This window comes from Hipposideros armiger, unplaced genomic scaffold (genome assembly GCF_001890085.2).
Source record: "Hipposideros armiger isolate ML-2016 unplaced genomic scaffold, ASM189008v1 scaffold_390, whole genome shotgun sequence".
Taxonomy (NCBI): Eukaryota; Metazoa; Chordata; class Mammalia; order Chiroptera; family Hipposideridae; genus Hipposideros; species Hipposideros armiger.
In genome coordinates this window covers 353084-373050 of record NW_017731740.1, presented here as the reverse complement: position 1 = coordinate 373050, position 19967 = coordinate 353084, and the positions used below count along the sequence as shown (strand labels likewise).

The 19967-nt window shown below is 39.3% G+C and overlaps 1 pseudogene; it reads left to right on the top strand.

Annotated features, from left to right (window-relative positions):
* Positions 1–2180: 2180 nt before the first annotated feature.
* Positions 2181–3705, top strand: LOC109393815 (protein FAM114A2 pseudogene; annotated as a pseudogene).
* The last annotated feature ends 16262 nt before the right edge of the window (positions 3706–19967 follow it).

Here is a 19967-nt window from a genome sequence, read left to right as displayed (position 1 = left end):
TCAGTGGTCTCATGTTGTAGCCCCAATACAGTCACTGTAGAACTACGTGCGCTTGAACAAATCATGAAGTCTCACCTGGCTTTCATTTCTTCGGGTGGAAAACAAAGGTCTAGAGATACTTCCGCAATGGGACCCTTCTGGGAGGGTTTCTCTGTCAGAGATCAATGAGTTAAGGTGCATTCTTAAATAATTGTGATCGATAAAATGATATCCAAATCTCTGACCTGTAAACACACCGCCCCTCAATTGTTGTGATACATGAGAAATTCAGGGCAATTATGATGTGTGTGGATTATCAGCTGCTTAAGAAATGATTCAGATTGAACAACAGACCACGCCCTGAGTGTAGGGTCACTAGGGCACCTTTTGAGTGCCAACTGTTTGTCCAGGTGCTCCCGTTCTGCCTTGGGGTTTCCCAATCTCCCCTGCCTTTAGGAGCAGGCTATCAAATGATCACTTTGCCTTTAGGAAACCACTTTCATTATTACCGTGAAGAATTGAGCTCAGAACACAATAGTAGAAGCCCTCTTGCTTTTTTGAGTCTTGATATCCTTGGCTTTCTCTTCTTCCACCTGGATTAATTGTACCAGAATTGGTTCTGTAACTAGAAGCATATTAGGGGGCCTTTCAGGCCTCTGGAGCAGCCTGAAGCTAGCTAACAGAGACTGTAAGTGGATGCAACCAGCATCTATTAGATTTCCTCCCAGTTCACATTACTGTATTTCAAAGCCCCCTTCTCCACTGCCTTTGTAAAAGTGTCTCCCCTGTACATTGGAAGGTCATTGTATCAGTTTTCATAACCATCCGTTATAAGGGTTATGGTAGCCAGAGAAAGACAAGTCAAGACAAAATGGATTTAGCAAAGTAAGGAATTGGCTGGCTTATATAAGGGGGTGTAATACTGGCCTGGGTAGGGTTGTGGGGAATACACACAGAACTGCTCTCACTCTCCATTGTCCACTCCCTGCCACCACTAAACGTTCTCAAATCCTTCCAGAAACAAATCAACCCAAAATCTTACCCTTTCAGGTACTTAGGAGTAACGCCCATTTTCCTCAGTTTGCCTTGGGTATCCAGGATTTAAATTTACCTCTGTGTCTGAGACTCAGTCACAGAGCATGCCATTGGTTTAGCTATTTAGGTCTTTGTCAACATCTCAGTCAGGATACAATACTGCATCTTTGCTCACACGTTAACAGACCTAGTTTCAGGTCTGTTACCTATTGTGACCAACGTTATAAAGAATTCCATGTACTGCAAGTAACTAGTACTAAGAGGTGACAAGAGAAATATAATCAAAGGAATGCTAGTAATTCCTAGCTTTAGTGTAATCCATGCTAAGAAATGGTACTCAAAATACAGAAACAAAAAAACAAAACAAAAAAAGACTCAAACTTTTAGCAGGGAATATGAATAAGAAGCAACAGCTACTCATTTTGTTCTCTGGTCCTGAAATATTAACCTAATTTTAAATATATATTTTTAAGCTTTAAATATATATGTAATATATATGTATGTAAATATATATTTGTATTTTTACATGCAGATACAGAGAAAATTCTGAAATACCTGGAACCAAAATATGTCAGACATAGAATAAGTTACCAAAGTTCCCATAAACTGTTTCTATTCCTTTGTGATGTTATGTTGTAAGATGTTAACAGGATCACTCAAAATGACACTATGAATTTTCCCCACCCAAATACAATAGCAACTTAATTATTTTGTGATGTTTCTATATAATTTATAATAGCACCTTTGCTTCTTAAAGCTTCCCTCTCTCTTAAAGTATTAAATATTTCTTGTAAACTTTAAAATTATTTTTTATGTATTTAATGTTACACAATCTAGGAAGACAGATATTAAAAACTTCCAGAATTTCACCACCATAGGACTAATATAATTTCTAGACTTTTTATTTGAATATTTTTACCTACATCATAGAACATATACAATTTATTAACCCTATTTTCTCCACTTATTATAGCATAGATATTTCATACTGCTACAAAGTCTTCACATCGTTGTTTTCTATTATATGTTGTATGACTACTTTTGCTTTTTCGTAAAATATACTGGGAGGAGAATTTTCATGAATACAGCCTTTTATCTATATTTAGCTTATACTATTAAGATATAAATTAGCGATTGGTGGCTGTGGCAGCAGCAATGATCTAATCATGTCAGATAAAGATGATATTGAGACTCCAGTGATAACTGAAGCAACTCCTGCCCTTGAAAATGGGAACTCTGAGCCAACCAAGAATTCTGAGTCTGTTGACCAAAATGCCGAGCCAGAGAGTAAACCAGAACCTATAGTTTTTACTTGGAAAAGACCAGAGTTCAAACCTTCCAGTGACCTTGAGACTTCACAAGTTCTCCATGTTCAGGCACCACAGGCTGCAGGCAAAGAGACTGTTTCCAAAGATGAACCCCAGACTGAATGGGGCTAATGGGGCAGCTGGGGCAAGTCCTTACTCTCCTCAGCCTCAGCTACAGTAGCCACAGTAGGACGAGGTATTTCAACTGTCATTGAGAAGGCAGAGACTTCCCTTGGAATCCCTAGTCCCAGTGAAATTTCAACTGAGGTCCAATGTGCAACAGGAGAGACAAATGCCAAAGAGAATGAAAACTTCTATCCATTGACTGGACCATTTGGTGTATTCTCAACCATCTCTATTGCTATTCATAGCACAGGCAAGAACGTTATCAGTGGGGGTTTGGATGCCTTAGAATTCATTGGGAAAAAGACAATGGATGTAATAGCCGAAGGGGATCCTGGATTTAAAAGAACCAAGGGTCTGATTAACCAGAATTCTACACTGTTGCAGGTTTTATGGGAGACGAAGGAGAGAGAAGAGCACTGGACCTCCAATGAGGTCACCCTGGGAAGGGGTAAGAAAACTCATTATGGGCTATTCTTTGATGAATTTCAAGGTTTTTCACATCTAGAAGCTCTGGAGATGCTTTCCTGAGAAAGTGAAATGAAGGTGAAATCTATCCTTAATTCTCTAAGTGGAGAAGAATTAGAGACTCTAAAACTTGAATTGGAGCAACTGAAAGAAGCAGAGTTCTGTGAAGAAGAGGAAGAAGAGGAAAAGGGGGATAAAGACTTTACCAAAGAGATAACAGAGCTATTTTCCCAGCTGCATGTCTCCTCCAAACCAGAGAAACTTGCCAGAACAAGAAATACAGCCTATGAATGGATCAGGACATTTCTGACCAAGCCATTGGAAGAGAAGGAAGAAGGAGAAAACCAGTTGGAAGGAGAAAAAACTGAGCAAATCAATAAAAATTCAATAGAGGATTTTTTTTTTTTACATGCATTTGCAATCCAGAGTCTAGCAGAACTGACTGCCTGCTCAGTTGAACTGTTTCACAAAACAGCGACTGATTCTGCATGGCCAAAAGCAGGAAGTGACAGCCGTAGAGAGGAGCAAAACCCTTTCCCAGTTGTATTGCGTAAAGAGTTGTCTTTGTCTAAAGAGTTCACCACCTGTCTAATAACTGCTGGGGTCAAAGAAAAGGCAGACATCCTTAATCTGTTAATTACTGCAGTTTTTCTAGAGGCATCAAATAGTGCTTCCTATATTCAGGATGCCTTTCAACTACTCTTACCTGTGCTGGAGATCTCACTCATTCAGAACAAGACTGAGTCACCAGAGGTGTGAGCTGCAGGTCTAGAAACCTTTGTTAGAACATTGAAGAACAGAGAAGATTTGAACAGAGAAGTGATGGCCAAGAAATGCCACTCTATTCTGGGTACACTTGCGGAAGTGAGGGAGAAGGGTTATATTAGTATATAAAAATGCAGGCAAGAGAGCAGGTTTACAGGAAGTGTGTTGCTTTCACTGCTTGGCGGAAGTCAAGGTTCTCATACTGTTCTTCCCAATTGTTATACTAGTGATTAATAAATCATTTGAAGGGAAACTTCTATAAGAAAGTTCCAAAATATTATAATAGCTATAGGTAAAGGTTAGTGGTACACTCAGGCAAAAATATTGGTCTTTTTTGACGATCGATGCAAAATGCTAACTTTTGTCATGGATATGATTTTGTAGCCCATGGGTATAATTGGTTGTTAAGGAAGAGAAAAATAATTTAGTATTCTAGAATTCACATGCTTAATCTATTAATGCCATGTACTTTCTCCTTTCTATAATAAAATCTATGGCTCTAAGGAAAAAAATTAATTAGCACAAGAATATAAATATTTTCATGGTTCTTGAAATTGTCAAATCTTCTCCTGATATAGTGACCTTTATTTCTTGTCAACAGTAGTCATTGGACTCATTGTATAAGAAACAAGCATTTAGCAGAAGGTTGCAATACAAGATTCTGTTAGCCAGTAATACTTTTTTTATGTGACTCAAATTCTAGTTTTTGAAAATATTTTCATTTTATTAAAAATAATAAAACATTTGGCAACCTTGAGCAATAAGAACAAAGTGGGAAGTATCACATTACCTGACATCAAATCATACTACAAGGCTACAGTAATCAAAACAGCATGGCACTGTTTTAACATAGATCAATGGAACAGAAATAAGCCCATGCCTACATGGTCATTTAATATATGGCAATGGAAGCAAGAATTTACATTGGGCCAAAGACAGTCTATTTAATAAATGGTGCTGGGAAAACTGGATAGATACATGCAAAAAAAATGAAACCAGACCACCTTATGCCATGTACAAGAATAAATTCAAAATGGATTAAAGACTTAAATGTAAGATCCAAAACCATAAAACTCCTAAAAGAAAATATAGGAAGTAAATTCGCAGACATTACCCTTAGTAATATTTTTACTGTGATATATCCCCTTGGGCAAGGAAAAAAACAAACATGTGGGATTACATCAAACTAAAAAGTTTTTCACAGCAAAGAAAACCATCAATAAAACAAAAAGGCATCCTATTGAATGGAAGAAGATATTTGCCAACAATACATCTGATAAGGGGTTACATGAAGAGACATTTCTCTAAAGAGGACATACAGATGGCCAACAGACATAGGAAAGAATGCTCAACCTCACTAATCATTAGCGAGATGCAAATACAAACCACAATGAGATACCACTTCACTCTGGTCAGAACGGCTATCATCAATAAACCAACAGACAACAAGTGCTGGCGAGGCTGTGGAGAAAAGGGAACCCTGGTGCACTGTTGATGGGACTGCAGATTGGTGCAGCCACTATGGAAAACAGTATGACGGTACCTCAAAAAAAAAAAAAAAGAAAATAGACTACCTTATGACCTAGCAATTCCACTCTTGGGTATCTATCCAAAGAAATCCAAAACACTAATCCGAAAAAATATACACACCTCTATGTTTATTGCACTGCTATTCACAATAGTCAAGACATGGAAGCAACTGAAATGCCCATTAGTGGACAATTGGATAAAGAAGCTGTAGTAACATTTATACAATGGAGTATTACTCAGCCATAAAAAAGAATGAAATCTTACCATTTGCAAAAACGTGGATGGACCTAGAGAAAATTATGCTAAGTGAAGTAAGTCAGACTGAGAAAATAAAATACCATATGATCTGACTTATATGTCGAATCTAAAGAACAAAATAAACAAACCAACAAAACAGAAATAGACTCAGAGATATAGAGAAAAACTGATGGTTGCTAGATGGGAGGGGGATGGGGACAGAGGAGAAGGTGAAGGGATTAGAAAGTACAACTAGAGCTACAATATAGCCACAAGGATATGAAATACAGTTTGGGGAACATAATCAATAATGTTGTAAAGATTATGTGGGGTGCCAGATGGGCACTGGACTTATCAGGGAGATCACTTCATAGACTGTGTAGATGCCTGACCACTGCGCTATATACCTGAAGCTGAAGTTGAATAATATTGAATGTCAACCACTATATATATATATATATATATATATATATATATATATATATATATATATATATCATCACAGGATGTGGAGTACAGCATAGGGAAGATAGTCAATGGTATACTAACAGCTATATACGATGTCAGAGGCGTAATAGATTGGGGGGGTTATCACTTCATGAGGTGTGTTAATGTATAACTATTACATTGCTTTGTACACCTGAAACTAATAAAAAATGTATAATAAAAAATAATAATAAAACATATTAGGGCTTTCTTTTAATTTAGAAAGATATAAAGGGAAAACAAGGAAGCAAAATTAGGCCACAATTTACCTACTAAGACTACTCTGGTTGACATATTTTAATAAAAGTAACATATGTATTCAGTTAGAAAATGCAAACTACATATGAACAAAATACCATATCAAAAGTAAAAACCTCACATAACATTCAACTCTTCTCCCCAAAGCAATTTACAGCTCAAATTTTAGCTCAAAGCATAGAATCAAACATGCCACTGGGGCAAAGGGGAGAATTTGAAACTCATAGAAAAATATAGGACAGAGGCCTTCTTGCCTACGTTTTTTAAATATATACTTAGATGCTATAGCATTGTCTTAAAGTATAGGAAATCGAAAGTAAAGAGGCAGAGACAACCTTTTAAGATCTTTTGTTATAAAAGGAAAGAGAGACATAAGCAATAAGTGGTGACTGTTTTCGGGGGTGGGATTTGTTTTTTCTATGGTGGTGGGAGATAAAACAGCAGATTTGTCTTACAACTGAACAAAAACAAACAACCCAATTAAACATTGAGCAAAAGATTTGAATAGACATTTCTCCAAAGAAAATATACAAATGGCCAACAAGCCCATGAAAATATGTCCTTCAAACCCACTAATCATTAGAGAAATTTAAATCAAAATCACAATGATTTTGTGCCATCCATTAGGATGGCAATTATTTTTCTAAAAAGGGGGTGGTGGTGAGGATGTGGAGAAATTGGAATCCTTGTGCACTGTTGGTAGGAACATAAAATAGTGCAGCCACTATGGAAAACAGTATGGCAGTTACTCAAACAATTAAAAATAGAACTACCAGCTGATCCAGCAATTCCACACCTAGGTATATACCCTAAAGAATTGAAAGCAGGAACTTCAGATATTTGTATACTCATGTTCATAGCAGCATAAGCCAAAGGTGGAAGCAACCTAAGTGTAGAGTTAAGTTCGAAAACTTGTTGCAACGATGTTGCTAACCTTTTTTTGATATCAGAGGGATTATTCATTATGAATTTGTACCAACTGGACAAACAGTTAACCAAGTTTAGTGTTTGGAAGTGCTGAAAAGGCTGCATGAAAAAGTTAGATGACCTGAACTTTTCACCAACAATTCATGGCTCTTGCATCACGACAATGCACCAGCTTACACGGCACTGTCTGTGAGGGAGTTTTTAGCCAGTAAACAAATAACTGTATTGGAACACTCTCCCTACTCACTTGATCTGCTCCCCAATGACTTCTTTCTTTACCCAAAGATAAAGGAAATACTGAAAGGAAGACATTTTGATGACATTCAGGACATCAAGGGTAATAAGATAACAACTCTGATGGCCATTCCAGAAAAAGAGTTCAAAAATTGCTTTGAAGGTTGAACTAGGTGCTGCCATCAGTGCATAGCTTCCCAAGGGGAGTACTTCGAAGGTGACCATCATGATATTCAGCAATGAGGTATGTAGCACTTTTTCCAGGATGAGTTCGTGAACTTAATTGTCAGACCTCCTATTTATAGATGGATAAATGGATAAACCAAACATGGTATAGACATACAATGGAATATTGTTCAGCCTTAAAAAGGGAGGGAATTCTGACACATACTATAACTTACATGAAACTTGAAGTCCTTATGCTATGTTGATCACAAAAACACACAAATACTGTCTGATTCTTTTTATATAAGATATCTAGGGTAGTCAAATTTATAGAGACAGAAAGTTGAATGGTATTTACCAGGAACGGAGATAGAGGAAAATGGGAAGTTATTGTTTAATGGATAGAGTTTCAGTTTTTCAAGATGCAAAGCATTCTGGAGATGGTGGGTGGTGATGGCTGCACAACTACATAAATATACTGAGTGCCACTGAACTGCATGCACACTTGAACATGATTAAGATGGTGTATTAGTTTGCTAGGGCTGCCATTACAATATCACTAACTGGGTGGCTTTAACAAGACATTTATTTTGTCACAGCTTTGGAGGCTAGAAGTCCAAGATTAAAATGACAATGTGCTTGTTTTCTTCTGAGACCGCTTTCCTTGGTTGGCAGATAGCCAATTACATCATCTTCTTACCATGTCTGTTTGTGTCCTGACTTCTTCTCATAAGGACACAAGTCAGATTGGATTAGGACCCACTCTAATGATCCCATTTTAACTTAATTATTTAACGGCCCTTTCTTCAAATACAGTCAGATTCTGAGATACTGGGGATTAGGGCTTCAACATATGAAGTTGGGAGGAATATAACTCAGCCTATAGCAAATGGTGAATTTTATGTTATGTGTATTTCACCACAACTAAATTATTTTTTCTTAAAGAAAAACATATGTGGATGTTAATGGAAATGATCCAAAAGAGGGGAGGAACCCAAGGATGCAGGAGAGAAATGGGTGCGGGAGCCAAGTCCTGAGTAGGTGAGAAGGGATGCCCATGAGCTGTTCATCATTTGTAACAAAAGAGAAAGTAAAGGATCTGAATCCAAAGTCAAGAGAACTGGTAGATTTAGTGGGGAAATTCCAGGATGTTCTCGTGTGATCATGTCTATTTTCTCAATTGGAATCAAGGTCATCAGCTGAGAGGGAGAACCAGTAAGGAGATGGCAGAATTTCAGGAAAGACTAGAAGATGTGAAATGGTCTTCTCTGAGAGTGGAAGAGTTCATTGATCAGGGGGATGGGTAGGACTGCCAGGCACGCTGAGGGCTCCCTACAGTTGACAGTCATGCAGTTGATGTGGGACAGCCCTCATGGTTGGGAGCCTTTCTCCAGCCACATTCAGCGCTGAGGTGCAGGGGCAGAGCCAGCCAGGGATAGAGCTCATCAGAGTTTGCCAAGAGACTACTGGATGGGCAGGGATCAGAGGAGCTGAGGATATACACAAAGCAAAGATTATAATTGTTCAGCTTGGGGACAAGACAAATAAGGGCATGGGGCAGGGGTGATGGATTTAAGTAACAAAATGAGCTATATCCAAATGCTTGCTAAAAGATGAAACCAGCAAACCTGCTGAGATGATACCTGGCTTTAGTTCCCCCTGGTTCCTGTCACCATCTCCCTTGGTATTCTTTCTCTCTTTCCCTCCATCTGGGCCTCACAAGGAGTTTGTACCAACTACTATAATATACAACAATGCATTTGCCGAAAAGGCTGAAAAGTTATTTGGTATGTTTTCATCAGACACTTTCTTTGTGGTGAATAAAATCTTCTGGACACAAAGGTCTCACATCTCTATGGGTTAAATTTCAAACCACTAATAAGATAGTGAGGAACCAATTTGGGGCAGAATACCTAGCACATACTAATATACTTATTAAATGAATGAAAATATAATGACGACAGTGCCAGTACAGGGCCCTAGACTGGTGAGTTTTGATGGACGTGGACATAAATAATGAGAAGCTCAGTGGGTCCTTAGGGGAAATACTCGAAGGACCGCAGAGCCATCTGGAACTCAGACTAGTACCCTTTCATTGGTTAGGTGGTAAAAAATTCCATGGGGAAAAAAAGCTAACTTTTACATATTGTTCTCCCCCTTGTCCTTCCCTTTGCACCAATATAATGTTATGTAATTGTTGAGAAAATAATTTACAAAATGACCACACATATAATGAGTGGACCGGCCAGATGAACTGACACCAACGTCAAAGGCAGGACAGAATGGATGGGAAGCCCATGAGTCAGTGTGTGCAGGTCTTATAGAGAGGATCCCCCATGTCATCCAAACCTATTCTACAGCCACATTTGCTCTCTCCAACACCTCAGCCCAGAGAGGCGTCAATGGAGCAGCACTTGAATAGAAAAGGCTGACACTTCTGTTTCCCCCGGAATCTGGACTTCAGCCAGCTTCCGCAGTAGATGACTCATTATGATCCACGAGTGAGGAAACCTGTTCCCTGGCCTCTGCACCTGGGAAGGAAGGAGCTGCTGAGACCGACGTGACCACGAGGAGGAGTTCATGGTGCGTTGTCCACAGGTGCAAGGGTAGACCCTGGCCTGCTTGTTGACTGCTTTGTGGGGATGTTGTACTGCTGGGTCCAGCCAGCAAGAGGCCCAGGAGAATCAGGGAGTGGTACCCAGAAGGAATCTGGCCTTCACCTTGCATAGGACGAAGAGAAGGGAGTGCAACTCCATAATGTTAGTGCCTTACGTCCGATAAGCATAGAAATAAGACTGGAAGGGCCTATTCCCAAATGTAAACAGTTACCTTTACCAGATGGGATGGCCAGTGATAGCTATTACCTTATTTTTGCTTTTCTGCATTTTCTAAATTTCTACAGTGAATATACTGAAGGTGCCAAAAAAATGTATACAAGTGGATGTTTTGGTCAGCATTGCTCAAGCAGTAGTTCGCCGTAATCAGAAATGTCTGGATGTTGATGGTAACCACTTTGAGCTCCTCTTATAATTGCAGAAGTCAAACGTGACTTGTATTCCTCTTTTGCTATCAGTATATATTGACTATTACAATTTTAATACATTTCCTGTCTTAAAATGTGTATACGTTTTTTTTTTCGCATCCTCTGTACCTCTGTATATTCCTATTGAAAAGGGCATGGGAGAAGGGAAATCTTTTTCTTTTTTAAGATTTTTATTGGGGAATTGGGGGGATGGGAACAATGCTGGGGAGTTGGGGGAAGGGAAACAGACAAGTTGCTGTTGTTTTGTTCTTCAGTCTAGTTGTGGAGAACGTTGCTTCACTGGCCCAAGTTGGCACCATCATTGCACTCTTCTTGGGCGAGGCACATCAGTCGCCGGCTTCTGGACGGCCGCTCACTGCGGCTGCTGGCCGCTCACGCTGGCTGCTGGCTACACACAGTAGCCCATGGCAACCCACTGCCACAGGGGCTGCAGCCTACGCCGTTGCCGGCGACTCACAGCTGCCCAGCTCCAGGTTGAGCTGTTGTTCAGCATCTTAGCTGTAGAGGGCAGTGTCACTGGCCCTCATATGTGGGATCCGAACCGGGGACCTCTGGTGTCCCAAGCCTGTTCTTAACCATCACGACACTCGCCCGGCCCAGGAAATGTTCTTTAAACGTCTTCCAGTTCCCCCACTGGGGAACATTAGCTCATTTGATCCTCACACAATAATTCTCTAAGGAAGGGAAGCCCACATCACCATCCTCAGTTTGCAAATTAAAAAAAAAAAAAAGCTGAGGTCTCAAATTTACAACATCATTCTGCATTGGGTTACAGGTATCCCAAGAGAATTGATGTTCTCTTTGTTCCCATTAGTGCTTCCCTCCCAGCCAGCCACTGCTCTGAAGCTCTCACACTGTCCACCCTCTGTGGCCTGCTGGAGGGTGCTATTCATTGTGCAATCAATGGCTACTGCACCAGAGAAGGCAGAACCCTTTCTTCTGAGACTCAAGATTTATATCCAAATCAGCAAGAAGGTAAGGGCAGCCTGGTTTCTCCTGTTTATGGCTCTCTTTCAAGAGAGGAATCTTCAGGCTGGCTGAGTGGCTCAGTTGGTTAAGAGCTCGCTCAAGAGTGTGAACTCTGAGCAACAGCAGTTCGAGTCCCGTCCTGAGCTGAGCTGCTGCTGAGCTGCCAACAGATGGCAGGATGGCTCAGCTATAAATAAAAAATTTAAAAAAAGAGAGAGAGAGAGAGTGAGATCTTAGAGACTAGAAGAGGTTAACTCATTTGCCCAAGATCACACAGCCAGCAAGAGCTTAGCTATTTTGTAACCCTGACCTTCCTTCTATCTGTAGCAACCTCTCCATTAACCACTAGATTATAGCTCCTTAGTAAAAGAGTCACGATTCATTCAAAATAATATGGGCGTGAAACTGCCAGCAGGCACACCCACCAGGACAGGGGGGTGGGGGGGACTCTTGGCTCTTGACCTGCACTGGCCAATGTGAGGCAGAAACACTAGGGCTGAGATGACAGCCAATGTGCATGGAGACTGGTTGCATTCAAAAGAATCAATCAAATACTTTGAAGATAATGGGAGCCAGGTTTCTCACTGATGAAGAAGGGAGGTATGAATATGGAAAAGGGAAGACTAGCATAAGTCATGTGATGTTGGATTGCAATTGGAGGCAGTGGCAGGGACACAGCGTTTCCCAAATACATAGATATAGGTATAGATAATGTATATATGTGTATACACAGCTCTACCCACTGAGAAGACCCGGAATCAATGACACCCAGCTAGCACTGAGGACTTTTCATGCCTAAACCTTGATTTCTAAATATTACTCTCAACTAAAAGGAATTAGGGCTCTGTGGAGAAAGGCTGATTCCAAGGCTGAATTATCAGGTGAGCCTAGAATTTCTTGTGGCAGACAATAAGGAAATTCTCAAAGAATGATGAGGACAGGAGCTTGAAAAAGCTCTCCCTGGCAAAATCTAGGCCAGTTTGAGCATCAAAGTAAATAATGCTAGCAATGGATTATAACTCATTCAATAAAACAGGAATCTGTGAATCCATATGGCTATAAATAAGAAGGAAAAGCCTTACTTTATAGCAGAATACCAACTAATAAGTGTAGAAGGAATGGAAGCAATATATAATTATTTATTAACCATCTTAATAATTGGGTCAGGTAAAAAGCATCAGTGGATGCCAAAATTAATGGATAAAGGTCTAATGAGGAAACAAATATTTACACAATCTTCAACTATTTCCCCACAACTTATTATTAACTTACTTACTTATTAACCTCTTAATGAACACTTATTGATACTTATGAATATCCCATCACAAAGTACTTATTAATTTTCTGTGGAGAAACCTGACAGACACCATCTTAACCAAATGATAAGTCAGCATCACCAGTAACAGCTTAAATCAACATCATGCACCCTCTGACAGTGTGCACTGAGAAGAATACGCCAGAGTTTCTGTTATAGTCCCATAATATACCTGAATCTAATCATGATGAAACATCAGACAACCCCAAACTGAAGAACATTCTTCAAAGTAACAGGTGTATACACTTCAGAAATGTCAAGGTCATGAAAGGTAAGGAAATACTAAATAACTTGTTCCCAACTGAAGACGACTAAAGAGATGTGCTACCTTTATGCAAGGCACAATTCTGGAAGTATAAAGGACATCATTGGGACAATCAGTGAAATATGAATGGAGATTTAGAAAATAGCACGGGATCAGTGTTAATTTCTTGATTTTGATGGGATTCTGTGGCTGTCTTATTTGAAGGAAATACACATTGAGGTATTTAAAGGTAATGGACCATCACACCTTTTGCAACTTAATTTCAAATAATTGAGAAAAGAATTATATATACATATTATATATTATATATTATATATTATATACTATATATAGAGAGAGAGAGACAGAGAGAGAGAGATGGAAAATACAGTGGGATGTTAACAATCGGTGATTGTAGAAGAGGGTATAAAGGATTTCTGTATACTATTCTTAAACCTAAAAATTTTCTGTAAGTTTAAAATTATTTCAAAATAAAAGTTACCCAAGAGAAATAGAAAAATTAAACATATGGAATTACATCAAACTTAGAAGTTTTTTCACAGCCAAGGAAATCATCAATAAAACAAAAAGGCAGCCTACTAAATGGGAAAAGATATTTGTCAATGATATATCTGATAAGGGGTTAATATCCAAAATTTATAAACCACTCATTCAACTCAACACCAAAAAAAAAAACCCAATTAAAAAATGGGCAGAGGATATGAAGAGACATTTCTCTAAAAGGACATATAGATGGCCAACAGGCTTATGAAAAAAATGTTCAACCTCACTAATCATTAGAGAAATGCAAATAAAAATCACAATGAGATACCATCTCACTCCGGTCAGAACGGCTATCATCAATAAATCAACAAACAACAAGTGCTGGCGAGGTTGTGGAGAAAAGGGAACCCAGGTGCACAGTTGGTGGGATTGCAGATTGGTGCGGCCATTATGGAAATCAGTATGGAGGTTATCTCAAAATGCTGAAAATGGAACTACTTTATGACCCAGCAATTCCACTCTTAGGTATCTATCCAGAGAAACCCAAGATGCTCATTTGAAAAAATATATGCACCCCTATGTTTATTGCAGCCCAAGACTTTGAAACAACCAAAATGCCCATCAGTAGACGACTGGATTAAGAAACTGGTACATTTATACAATGGAGTATTACTCAGCTACAAAGAAGAATGAAATCTTACCATTTGCAACGATATGGATGGACCAAGAGAACATCATGCTAAGTGAAATAAGTCAGTCGGAGAAAGACAAATACCATATGATCTCACTTATATGTGGACTCTAAAGAACTGAATAAATGAGCAAAGTAAACAGAAATAGTCTCAGAGATATGGAGGAAAAACTGATGGTTGCTAGATGGAAAGGGGTGGGGATGAGGGAGAAGGGGAAGGGATTAGACAGCATAAATTGGTAACTACAGTATTGTCACAGGGATACGAAAGACAGATTGGGGAATATAATTAATAATGTTGTAAATATTTTGTAGGGTGTCAGATGGACTCATGTCTTGTTAGGGAGACCATTTCATGGACAGTGTAGAGGCCTGACCACTGCACTGTACATCCGAAGCTGCCATTGAATAATGTTGTTTATTAACTATAATTTAATATATATATAGTCATGGGGTGTGGAGTAGAATATGGGAATGGTGTCAATGCAATTGTAATAAATAAGTATGACATCAGGGGTGAGGGAGCAGTGGATTGGGGGAGGGGGATTGTTACTTTGTGAGGGGTAAAAAGTATAACTATTGCATTGTTTTGTACACCTTAAACTAATAATAATAATAATAATAATAATAATAATAATAATAATGTTATCCAAAAAAGGTATATGATGAAATTCAACACCAACTTTTAACAAAAATAAATAATACATTTATAGAGTGAGAGACAGAGAGGGACAAACAGAGACAAACAGAGAGAAAAGGAGAAAGGGAGAAAGGAGAGGCATTATTTGAGACAATTTTCCTATGCGTATGTACCTACACAGGAGTTTTGTTGCTGTTTTAAAAAATGGGAACACCCTATACAAACTGTTCTGCAACTTGCTTTTTTCACTTAAAATATATCTTAGTGAATTTTCCACATCGGTATAGATAAATCTGCCTGGGTCTTTTAATTGTTGCATAGAATTGCCTTATTTGAAAATTGTTTTATTTTTAAACCAATACTCCATCAAGAGATATTTAAGTTGCTACCTAATATTCTTTAAAATATTTATTTTATTTTTAAGCTTTTATTACTAGATAAGATCATATACTTAAAGTCGGCATGGGAACAACTGCATGTCAGAGGAGGAAAAAAATCCTTGGACTTCAGTTACCCAGGTATTCCAAAGTAATGATAAATTCAAGGTAAGGACAAAATGGACAAAATCAGTAAGACCCTTCCATGGGACCTGAATTTTCCATGTGCCCTATCTCTGGCAGTGCAACTAGCAAATTTTCAAGGTGTGTTATTTCTTCCCAATGATCTGTTCACTTTAAAACAACATTTTAATTTAGGAGGCCTCTTTGTCAGCCGACTTAGGAATGGGCACTGCCGTTTCTTTCCTTATCCTATGGCTGTGAAGGTTTCACAGAATCCACACACACATGAAATGATTCAGGCATAGTCATAATCAGCCAAAATAGAATAAGGGGAAACCATTTTGTTTACTGTGTTTGTTGCTAAAGAACAATTTCTCCCTTGACATATGCCTGGGGACAGCAGAGTCTCTGCATGCATGTCATTATTCTGTAATTAAAAGAAGGAAGTGGGAGAGACATCCATGAAAGAACATAAGCTTCCCAAAGCAGATGGGGCTGGGTCAGAGGTATTTGTGGCGCCGTCACCCAGCCCATCATCCTGGGGAGACATTAAGTGCAGTAAGAGCAGAGGTTGGGCCAGGACAAGCATTTAAAGCCTTTGATGCATCTCCTGAAAACCTGACCCCCCAAATCACCTGAGAACCACTGGAAATATAAGGCATGATTTACCTCCGTAAACAAAAGACAAGCTTGTGTGTGGTTACTTTTGTGAGGCTTTTGATTTTGTATAATGGGGCAAGTAAAGCTAAGAGAAAGGGCATCCGAGGAGTCCTTCCTGCCTGTTTCCATTTCCTATAAAGTGACACAGCCATCAAAGAGCCATGGCCTTAGGAATAAAAAGTTTATAAACGCCACTGTCCCAATAATCCCTCGACTCAAACCACACGTGATGGTCACTTAAAAAACATTAAATCATCAAATCATCATCATTCTTATGGGGGAATTCCATTTGAGTTAACTGCAATGATTAGTAAAAGCATTTAAGTGGCTTTTATGGGGTTTGTTTTGGTTTTTTAAAAGATTTTATTGGGGAATTTGGGGAGGGGAACAGACAAGTTGCTGTCCTTTTGTTCTTCAGTCTAGTTGTGGAGGACATTGCTTCACTGGCCCATGTTGGTATTATCATTGCGCTCTTCCCGAGTGAGGCAGTCGATCGCCGGCCATTGGATGGCCGCTCATAGGGACTCACGCCTGCTGCCAGCCAGCCCCACTGCAGCCTACGCCATCGCCGGCTACTCACGGCAGCCCAGCTCCAGGTTGAGCTGTTTTTCACCATCTTAGCTGTAGAGGGCGCAGCGTCACTGGCCCTCATGTGGGATCCGAACCGGGGCCCTGCTGCTCAGAGCTGGCATCCCAAGCCAACTCCTAACCAATGCACCACTCGGCTGGCACATGTTTTTTTTAATATAGTATTTACTCATGAAGACCTAGGTTTAAAATTAAGGCACAAGTGGGCTTTTCAACAAAACACACCCAGGCATACTCATTTATTTTCCCAAGTACTATATTACATATTTTCCTCTCCCTCGAGAAGAGAGAGATATAATTTAGAATGTGTTCCAATAGAATAGGTTAAGTTAGGCGAAAATATTTGATACTACTATGAAAACAGAAAAAGAAGGTCAACCCCTCTATTTTCTAACAGTTTAAACAAGGGAAAAGCAACTCTTCAAAATAGAACAATAGAATATCACGTTATATTATCTTTTTTTGCCTAACAGAAAAAGGAAGATAGATGGGAAAATGACTGATAGTCAAACTAGTTCAAATACAGCACAACTCACAAAGTGCTTCATTTGGGATTGCTGCATTTCAAGAGTTTTAATAGGCATTCTAGAGACATATGCTGATGAGTAAATTTCCCAAATATTTCCAGAGAACTGGTAGGTGTGGCTGCAGTAAAAAGATCCAAAGGCATATTCATCATACATGTTGTTGTTAGACACGACAGTTGACCTACATTCTCCTGCATCCCACATGATGCAACAGCATCATAGAGGTGTGTAGACTTAAATGATGCTCCAGAAATACCGAGTCACTCCAAATAAAAAGAGACCGCCCATGAATGATCAACAGTGACGTTCCAGTACACATTATATTCATTATCGAATTGCAGTCGCTTTCAGTCATTATTACTGGACTATTTCTTTCAATCCCTTTAAAAACTCAGAGACATGAGGTGTGAATATGCCTGCTTCCCAAAGATCACTTTAAAGTCCTGGTTTCCAAATTGTCAAATGCTCTCACCCCTGAAGTTCTCAGCTTAAAAGTTACATCCAATCCAGAAGCCAGGTGACCCACATTCATTTCCGGGCCTTGGTGGGCAAGTCACTAAATGTCACCTCTGCCTCACTTCCTCATCTATAAAATGGGCCAATACTCATCATGCCTTCATGTAGAATTCTGTGACAGTAAACGAAATCTTTAAAAGAAAAGTGCCATTCAGAGTCGACTACTAATTCTATCAGGGTGTCTACCCTGAGTGAGGCACTCTGTTATTACATATTTTAGTTATATTTCTCCATTTAATCCTCACAATAACCCAACGAAGTAGACATTGTTGACTACATTCTAAGATGAAAAACTGAGGGTCAGAAAAGTTGAATGACTCTTCTCAGATAGCATAACTAGCCATAGGCAAAAATAGGATGCAAATTTCAATTTGATGCTTTTTCTGTTTTATTATTTCTACTTCTATCTTTGTATACTCAAGATGCTAATACAGTAATAAGAATGAAACTTTTGGAAGCCACCAATAAACTGTAGTAGAGAAAGCAAAGGAGACTGCAAAGATCATTTGTGAAGTCTTGGTATGAACCAGGCTTTTGAGCACTTACAGCCCAAGGCCAAGGTGCTGTGACACTGAACTTTTTCAGGAAGCAAAAATATATGCATATGAATATGATCTGGAAACAAGCAAACTTCCAGACTCCTTCTGAAAGAAACAAGGAACTTACTAATTTACGACTGCGTAAGAATAGAGATATATGAGAAGTTAATGTTTGGCTGACAGTGGAAGCCTTAGAAAGGAGAGGAACACCCGAATTCCTGGGGTAGACACACACACTTAAATGATATCTAGCAGGCGAATAAGTTCACTGCCTGCTAGAAATTGCACAGCCCAAGATCCCAGCTATAAAGAATGTATTGGTAGCTGCTCCGTCACTAAGGCACCAACATTTGATCTGTTCTTTCCAAAATAGGTTTTTAAAAATTCAAAAGGAAAAAGGACAAGAGCCCTGTAAACAACATCTTCTGAGCTCCTGTAAACACTGCAGCTATGGCGAATATCAGACAGTTGGTTGCAAAGCCCGAATGGGCTTTCAATCTGATGAGAGAGAAGTCTCCGGGGGGGTGGTAGGGAGGGGGCGGTGCTGCAGACAGGAGGAGACTCTGCCTTGGTTAGTTATTGTGACCTGAAGAGGAGAAACCACAGCTGACCCACCTGTATGGAAGGAAGACAACATGGTGAGCACATTTCCTCAGTGGATATTTATTTAATGCTTACCTTGCACCATGCTCTGGGAAGGCGTGTGGCCCAAGATAAAAGTGAGGCACTGAGAGTCCTAAGTTTTGAGGTGTGTAGAATTAAACAATGCTCCAGAAATTTTGAGTCACCCCAAATAAAAAGAGATAGCTCACAAATGGTCACAGGTGCCATTCCGGAACACATTATACTCATTATCGAATTGCAGTCACTTTCGGTCATTTATTTGACTATTTCTTTCAATCCCTGTAAGAACTCAGAGGCATAAGGTGTGAATGAACACTTTCAAGTCCTGATTTCCAAATCATCAAACTCTATCACCCCTGAAATTATCACCCACCACCCCCATCCCTGTGTTTTTCAATTCCTTTCTAGGAGAAAGAAGTTCTATGGGAGACTAGTCCATGGGAGGTAGAGGTTTTGTCAAAGGCCCAAAGTCTTGACTAATGATTGATAACCACAGAATTACAGTGCCACAATCTCTCATCCAAGATTCAGAAATCCATAAAAAGTTCTTCTTTTGTAATTCATTTGATGAGCAAAACCTGACCCAACTTCTTCTGGTGACAAAACCTGATCTGGATTGATGGGAGGGGTTACAGGGTGCTGCCCACAAGCTCCTACGGGATTATGAGATATTTACTATATGCACCATCCTACCTCTCTAGAATCTGAAAAAAAATATGAATTCCCAGAATACCTAGCTCCAAGAATACCAGCCCATTTTGGTAATGGACTGTGGACCTGTATTCTATCTTTATGTTTTCTTTTTTCTTTCTTCTTTTTGTTCTAAATGCTGATTAATCCATCTCTGACACGGTATAATCAACTAATCCACAATATCTTAATAAGCAGGTATGAGTATATATTCACAGAAAACGCACACCTTGCCAAACCAGGTATGTTACCTTGCAAGGTCAACCACCAAACTTCAGAAAAGCCAGACTGCACAGGCTGAGCTTCCCACACCAAGAAACAAGCACTGCTGGGAGGGAGCTGGAAGAATTAGGTATATGGAGAGTATCTAGGATACAGCCTCACAGGGAAATCACCTAGAAAG